Source organism: Pipistrellus hanaki (assembly GCF_964339955.1).
Source record: "Pipistrellus hanaki genome assembly, chromosome: 16".
In the NCBI taxonomy this organism is placed as follows: Eukaryota; Metazoa; Chordata; class Mammalia; order Chiroptera; family Vespertilionidae; genus Pipistrellus; species Pipistrellus hanaki.
Genome location: NC_140518.1, coordinates 37426617 through 37435456, shown reverse-complemented (window position 1 = coordinate 37435456; position 8840 = coordinate 37426617).

Here is an 8840-nt window from a genome sequence, read left to right as displayed (position 1 = left end):
GTGTTTTGTTATAATCTCTATGTTTAATCTTTAAAGACCTGACCTTATAAAAGCATATACTATCTAAAGGATGCTTACCTTGCTAATTGTATCTAGAGGTTAATTTTAGTTCAAGCTGTTATGACAAAAGCCAAAGGAGGCATGTGAACAGAGCTACTTGGCGACGATCGCCACGCAGTGCCTCAGCCCTCTCACAGAAACGTGTATTAGAGCAATCTGTTCATCCGTGGCTCAGGGTCTGTCAGTCAGCCTTGGCACTGCCCTTTAATAATTTTGAACCTATACATGGTTGCACAGCACTTTTTTGTGTGTGTGTTTAAACAACAGTTTTATTTTTTATTTTTGTTTTTATTTAATATATATTTTCATTAAATTATTATTTTTGTACATATACCAATGCCCCCCCTCCCATACATACCCTCCCTCCCTAGAGTTTTGTGTCCATTGGTTGTACTTATATGCATGTATACAAGTCCTTCGGTTGATCTCTTATCTCCCCCAGATCTCCCCAACCTCCCCGTTGTAATTTGACAGTCTGCTTGTTGCTTTACTGTCTCTATATCTATCTTTTGGTTCTTCAGTTTATAATGTTCTTAATCATCCATAAATAAGTGAGGTCATGTGGTGTCTCTCTTTCATTGACTGGCTTGTTTCACTCAGCATGATGTTCTCCAATTCCATCCAGGTTGCTGCAAACGATGAGAATTTTTTCTTTTTTATGGCAGCATAATATTTCAATGTGTAAATGTACCATAGTTTTTGGATCCAATCATCTGCTGATTGGCACTTAGGCTGTTTCCAAATCCTAGCTATTGTAAATTGTGCTGCTATGAACATAGGGGTGCATATATCCTTTCTAATTGATGTTTCTAGCTTCTTGGGATATATTTCTAAGAGTGGGATTACTGGGTCAAATGGGAGTTCCATTTTCAGTTTTTTGAGGAAACTCCACACTGTTCTCCACAGTGGTTGCACCACTCTGCATTCCCACCAGCAGTGCATGAGGGTTCCTTTTTCTCTGCAACCTCGCCAACACTTGTTTTTTGTTGATTTGTTGATGTTGGCCATTCTGACAGGTGTGAGATGGTACCGCATTGTTGTTTTGATTTGCATTTCTCGGATAATTAGTGACTTTGATCATGTTTTCATGTGTCTCTTGGCCTTCCTCCTGTCTTCTTTTGAGAAGATTCTATTTAGATCCATTGCCCATTTTTTAATTGGGTCATTTATCTTCCTTTTATTTAGTTGTATAAGCTGTTTGTAGATGTTGGAGATTAAGCCTTTATCAGTGATAACATTTGGAAATATGTTCTCCCATACAGAGGGCTTTCTTGCTGTTTTGTTGATGGTTTCCTTTGCTATAAAAAAGCTTTTTATTTTGATGTAGTCCCATTTGTTTATTTTCTCTTAGCTTCCATTACCCTAGGGGAAGTATCAGTGAAGAAGTTCTTTTGGAATATGTCTGAGATTTTGCTGCCTGTGGATGCCTCTAGTATTTTTATGGTTTCCCGTCTGATGTTTAAGTCCTGTATCCATTTTGAGTTTATTTTTGTGTATGGTGTAAGTTGGTGATCCAGTTTCATTCTTTTGCATGCATCTGTCCAATTTTCCCAACACCATTTATTGAAGAGACTGTCTTGACTCCATTGTATGTTCGTGCCTCCTTTGTCAAATATTAACTGAGCATAGTGATTTGGGTTGATATCTGGGTTCTCAATTCTATTCCATTGATCTATATGTCTGTTCTTGTGCCAGTACCAGGCTGTTTTGAGAACAGTGGTTTTGTAATACATCTTGAAAGCTGGTATTGTGATCCCTCCTACTTTACTCTTCTTTCTCAGGATTGCTGTGGCTATTCGAGGTCTTTTGTTGTTCCAAATGAACTTTTGAAGAGTTTTTTTCTAGGTCAGTGAAATATGCCGTTGGTATTTTAATTGGGAGTGCATTGAACCTATAGATTGCTTTGGGAAGTATGGACATTTTGATGATGTTGATTCTACCAATCCATGAACATGGTATGTTCTTCCATCTGTTTACATCTTCCTCAGCCAACATTCAAGCAGTTCTGAATGATGGCTGCTCTATATTTTAGTTGAAATTTTGACATGGTTGTGGGAGGTGGCAAGTACAAGCATTTAACTATGCCAAAATCTGGGGACTTTGGTGCATTTTTTAATAACTAAAGAAAAAGCAGAAAAGAGGGGACAATTAGGAAGGGGAATAGATTTGATGACAACCATTTGCTGCTTAAGCAGGTAGCTTGACTTGGATCCTAAAATTCTGATTGAAGGTACCCTCTCCTCAAAAGAATCCAAGAATACAACAATAACCAGTTGAAATGAACAGAGAAGTTAGTTTACAGAATAAGGAGATGCGAATGATAGAAGAATCATGAAATGATATAGAAATCCAGAGATAGGTTCTAAATGGACAACCACATTGAAGGTGGATACAATACAAGTAATGACAATATCTCCTAATCAGTGCTTCTGTGTACCAGGCACTGAGCAAAAACACTCTCTATATATCACTCACATAATCACCACCGCAGCACCTGCCTTAGGATATTGTCCTGGTTGACATGAAGAAATTGATATGGAGGGGGCATATGGACTTGAACAAGTATCAGAATGAGGGGTTAAAACCCAGGACTCAAACCGAGGTCATTCTAGCTCCAGAGCCCCACTCACAGTAGAGTCATGGATAACATGAGAGTTAGTGATCAAAGAAGCAGAAGAAGACCAGCCTACAAAGGAAAAGGTCCAGGACAGGGAGGAAAAGACCCAGAGTAAAGAACATCACCAGGCTAAAAGCCACTCCCTACAAGAATGTACTCTATTAACTACCCTTCTCTAATCTTCTTCATTCAGCTCCTGATCCCAAACATCCGCTACATCATGGAGATCAACATCGGGAGACGGACCCAATTAAACTCTGATAGTGGAATATTTAGTCAGGTAAAGAGGAAATGGGGGCATGGGGTTGCCTAGTCGTTTATCTCTCTACAACCTCCTACCATCTTCACAGTCTCAGACCACCTAGTATGAATGTCCTGGTCCTTAAACCTATGTACCTGTTCCTTTAATTTTGCAAACCCCAACACTGAACCCTTTATATAAGATTCTGCAGCTCTTCTATACAGTGAGATCTGTCAACTCTCAAATTCCAGACAATGAGCACAGGTGGAGAGCCCCTTGTGCAGTTGCTGCATCGGACCATGGCTAAGCTGACCTACTGCTCCCTCTGTCCTCCTGAAGATCTGGCTGACCGGGGCCTGCTGGGAGTTCCAAGTGCCCTCTATGCCCATGATGCTTTACGGCTCTGGGAGATCATTGCCAGGTGGGTAAGAGTGGTAGCTGAGAAATGGAGAGCCATTGGGCAGAAGGAGAGAGGGTTTGTGTCTTGAGTTAAGCATGGGGCATAAGGAACATGAAAGAAGGTCCAGACAGGAGAAGCAGAAGACTCAATCCTGGGAGAGATGAGGAATGCTGAAGAAATAGTGAGTTGGATGTGAAAAAGAGTAAAATAGAATAGAAAAGTAGAAAGTGTAGGTTGGGAAACTTGGGAATGGGGAGAAGGGTATCGAGAAGAACCAGGGTTTTGTTAGGAAGAATGGTTATTAATCGTGTTTAGGGAACTATTAAAACTAAGGATTCACATTTTATTCCTTTCTAAACTAGTGTGTAGTGTGAGCTCAGGGATGTCCCAAGAAGTAAGTCTTGTATAATCTGTCCCCAGATACAGTGGAAGAAGCTTGGCTGAGGCCACAGAAAAGGAGTAGCAGTCAGAGGCTAGAGCTTCTATTCTCAAGGAACTCAGCTCCCTTCTCCTCTGGGCAGGTACGTGGAGGGGATTGTCCACCTCTCCTACCACGGGAATGACGTCGTGAGAGGGGACCCTGAGCTGCAGGCCTGGTGTCGGGAGATCACTGAGGTGGGGCTGTGCCAGGGCCAGGACCGAGGTGAGATCCCTCCCCAGAGAAGTGAACTCCTTGGATACTCTGCCCAGAGTCCCTTGTCAATCTTGCCCTTCTGGGGACATGAACCTAAAAACTCATCACCCTCTTGCCCTCCACACATGAAGCATATGAAGACCATTCCCACTTCATAAGTTTTAGGACTGTCCTACAAACCCAAGGATTTTCCTCCTCAAAGTAACTGATTATTAACCTTTATGACTATCCCCCATTCCTGACACTGATGCCCCCAACCTGCCACAGCATGGGGCTCAGTGGGTCCAGAATCACAACCAGTGGGGAATCTGCTCAGACCCTGCTTGTGCCCTCTGATGTTCTTCCTAAGAAAATAAGTGGGGAAATTTTCCCCACCAAATTCTATAATGATACTCTCTGGCTTTCTCTCACTTCTCCTCTTGCCTGCTACTGTCTACTCCACACAGAAGGTCCAAGCACACTGCACATTATCACAGTGCAGGGTCATTTGTAGGTGAAAACTGAATCTCAGATTTCCCTAGCCAGTACATTTCCTCACTAGGCTCTACCTACTACCTTCCATTCTTCCACTCCACATTTTAACCTATGAAGAAGAAATACAGTGTTTTTGAGCTTTCCCTAGTTTCATCCTCCTCTCTGTAGCACACATGGACCAACCTCATCTGTTTCAAATTGTCCTTCAGGCCCTGCCCCTGCATACTTCGCACCAACACCTTCAAACCCATCCTCAGCCTGTGGAACAAATACAAACATTTACTGGGAAGCTATTATTGCCGGGACATGGGAATACAAAGTTTAATATACCAATGCCAGACCCTTGGAGGGAGGCTTTCTTGGGAGGGTCTGGGAAACACCCCTATTACCCAGACCCTTTTAGTACCAAATATTCTCTGGTACTTTTTACTTCTGTCTTTCAGCATCCCATAATCCAAAAGTTGCTTTTGCCTCTGCCTGGCCTTCCTCTTCCCATGAAATATCCACCTTAAGAATTTACAAAACACAGTAATATATAAGCTTTTATATATAAGCTTTACTCTCTGATTCCACTATTCCTTTCTCTCAACTCTGAATGTTCTCTTTGCTCTATTATTCCTTCACCAGAGACCTGGTGCACGAAATTCATGCACAAAGTTGGGGGGTGGGATTGTTCCTCAGCTTGTCTCTAGCCAGAGATTCCTCCCCTCCTTCCATGCAACCACTAGGAAGATGCTTGTCCTGCGGCCTCCTCAGGGCCCCAGCCCATGACGACCTGCAGCTCAGGTACTCGGAGGCTTGGGCTCTCAGGTCCTGCTTTCCCACCCGAGGTGGTGTTCATCAGTTGCCATGGGAGCCACGCCTCAGGAGTCGCCCCCTTAGACCATACTATTTGCAAGTGTGTTGGGGGTGGGGGGTGGCCTCGGCGACAGCAATTTGATGTCTGTAGTGTGCCCGCCAGACACTGCCCCCCACCTCAGCACCATGATGGTTGCCTCTTGACTGTGGGCTGCAGGCAGAGGACCCTGGCACTCATAGGGCTCCGTCAGCATCAGGATCTGGAAAGATCCATTTTTCTGGGTCTTCCCCTTCCTCTGCATGGTCAGGGCGCTGACTCTGGGCTCCTGTCCCACAGGCCCCTTCTCTCCTTCTAGGGGCGGACACTGAGCACGTGTCCCGCCCCCAGTCCTCTGGCGAGAGGCCCCTTCCCTCCCTCTGCAGCCATGCCTTTTTTTTTTTTTTTAAAGATTTTTAAATTTACTTTTGGAGAAATGGTAAGGGTGAGGGAGAGAGAAATAGCTGTTTCTGAAGAACAGGACTATTGAACAGCTGCCTCCCGCATGCCCTCTACGGGAGCCCTCCATTCATAACCTGGCATGTGCACTGACCAGGAATTGAATCAGCAACCTTTTGGCCCAACCAATTGAGTCAAACCATCAATGGTGGTTGCTTTCATGTCTTGGTTATGATAAATAATGCTGCAATGAACTTGGGATGTAGATATATATCTCTTCAAGTCATTATTTTTGTTTCCTTTGGATAAATACCAGAAGTGTATTTGCTGGATCTATATTTAAATTGTTTAAAAGAATTCCCATACTGGTTTCCATAGTGGCTTCACCAATTTACATTCCCATTAACAATGCACAAGGCTTCTCTTTTCTCCACTGCATTACCAATATTGGTTATTCCTCGTCTTTCTATCATAGTCATTCTAACAGGTGTGAGGTGACATCTCATTATGATTTTGATTTACATTTTCCTGATGATTAGTGATGTTGAGCACTTTTTCATATACCTGTTGGCCATCTGTTAGTCTTTGGGGAAAATGTCTATTCAGATCTTCTGTGCACTTTTAAATTGGACTTCTGGTTTATTATGCTATTGAGTTGAATGAGCTCTTTATATATTTTGGATATTACCCCCCTATTAGATATGTGATTTCCAAATATTTTCTCCCATTCAGTAGGTTGCCTTTTTATTTCATTAACAGTTTCCTTTGCTTTGCAAAAGATGTTTAACATGATGTAGTTCCATTTGTGTATTTTTTGCTTTTGGTGCCTTTGCTTTCGCAAATCCAAATGTCATCATCGAGACTGATATTTTATCTAGGAGTATTATGGTTTCAGGACTTGAATCAAATTTTCCTTAATTTGTGTGTGTGGCATAAAATAGCAGTCCAGTTTCATTCCTTTGCATGTGGCTGCCAGTTTTCTCAGCACCATTTATTGAAGACATTGTCCTCTCCCCATTGTATATGCCTGGCTCCCTTTTTGGGCTCACCTTTCTGTTTTATTGATTTATGTGCCTGCTGTTTGCCCAACACCATCCTGATCTGATCAATTTTGTTTTGTCATACAGTTTGAAATCAGGAAGCAGAATGAGGGTACCTTGAACTCTGTTCTTCTCTCTCAAGATTTCTGTTGCTATTTGGGGTTTCACTGAATTCATAAATTGTAGATTGATTTATTCCATTTCTTTGAAGAATGCAATTGTAATTTCATAGGGATTGCATTGAGTATATAGGTTGCCTTGGGTAGTATGGACATTTTAACAATATTAATTCTTCCAATTCATGACAATCGAATATGTTTCCATTTCATTATTTTCAATTTCTTATAGTTTTCAGTGTACAGGTATTTCACCTCCTTGGTTCAATGTATTCCTAGTATTTTTTTTATTGCAGTATATATTTTATATGAATGAATGCACACTAATCATAACATATGAGTATCTCCAGACATTATTACTTACTTCCTTATCTTTTTCAGGGATTATAGTTTCTAAACTTTGGTATTTCTTCTTCTAGGTTTTCCTGTGTCCTTCCGGTCCTGGGCTCAGCTCTGCCATTTCCTTACCATGTGTCTCTTCACATGCACTGCCCAGCATGCAGCAGTCAACTTCAGCCAGGTATGGACAACTGAGAGCCTGGGTCCCTGAGGGAAAGTGCCTGGACGAGGGTATGTTTGAAGGAAAGAGTTGGGAGCTAGAGCCCTGCACATCAGAGTGTCTTGTTGACTCCAGATTCTTGCCCCCTCGGCAGGACTGGATGTTCTGGGTCCCTAATGCCCCATGCACAATGCAAATGCCCCCTCCTACCACCAAAGAAGATGTGACAATGGCCACATTGATGGGCTCGCTCCCAAATGCCCAGCAGAGCTGTCTTCAGATGCTTTTTGTGAGGCAAGTGCACCGGCAGAAGCCAAACATGGTAAGAGGGGATTTGAGGAATTCTGGGGCAGTGGTAATGGAAATGAAAGTTCAGAGTGTGGGGCTGGGTTCTGGAACTAGAAGCTGATCAATCTTTCTTTTCTGCTTCAGGTACCCCTGGGGCATCACACAGAAGAATATTTCTCAGGTCCTGAGCCCAAGGCTATTTTAAGACAATTTCAAGCAGATCTGGACCACCTGGAAAGGGAGATCGTGGCCCGGAATGAGCAGCTAGACCTTCCTTATGAATACCTGAAGCCGAGCTGCATAGAACTTAACAGTGATGCTCTCTGAGCCCCAGGATAATGGCCTTTCATAGACCACATGCCCATACTAGGCTTAACATTTTCCTTTTGAGTTTTATGTTTTCCTGCATCTGAGTTTCTATGGTTCTGTTTTCTTTTCTATCTGAATTCCCTCCTGAATATATGACTAGCCTGAATCACTCTCCCCACTTCCAAATTATCTAACAGAATGACCTTTAACTTGAAAATACATTCCTTAATGAGATAAACTATTCACTCATGTATCCTTCTCCTACCTCTGGAAAATTTATATTTTTCATTTATTATATAATCATTTTGAGATAGATTTCTTAATATTGCATGATATAAATATTCAATTAGAATTTTTCTTTTGGGAAAATCTATTATACCAGCACAGTTTATTTAAGAGCCCATCCTCTCTCAATGATCTATAATGTTAGCACATCAGAATGGAAATATTTTTTTAATTCTAACCTATGTTTTCATTAATGTGCCTGTCTTACTCTATAATACTGTTATAATTACTACAACTTTTTAAATTAAAATAACCTACTATTTTGTAGCATATATCCATCAAATTTGTCTTTTATTTTATTTTATTTTTTTTAATTTATTTTTTTTAACATATTTTATTGATTTTTTTATTGCCCCCCTCCCTCCCTCCCACACATCCCCTCCCTCCCCATAGTTTTATGTCCATTGGTTGTACTTATATGCATTTATACAAGTCCTTCAGTTGATCTATTATCTCCCCCTGATATCCCTACCCTCCCCACTGTAATTTGACAGTCTGCCTGTTGCTTTACTTTCTCTATATCTGTCTCTTGGTTCATCAGTTTATAATGATCTTTATCATCCACCGATGTGTGAGGTCATGTGGTGTTTCTCTTTCATTGATTGGCTTATTTCACTCAGCATGATGCTCTCCAATTCCATCC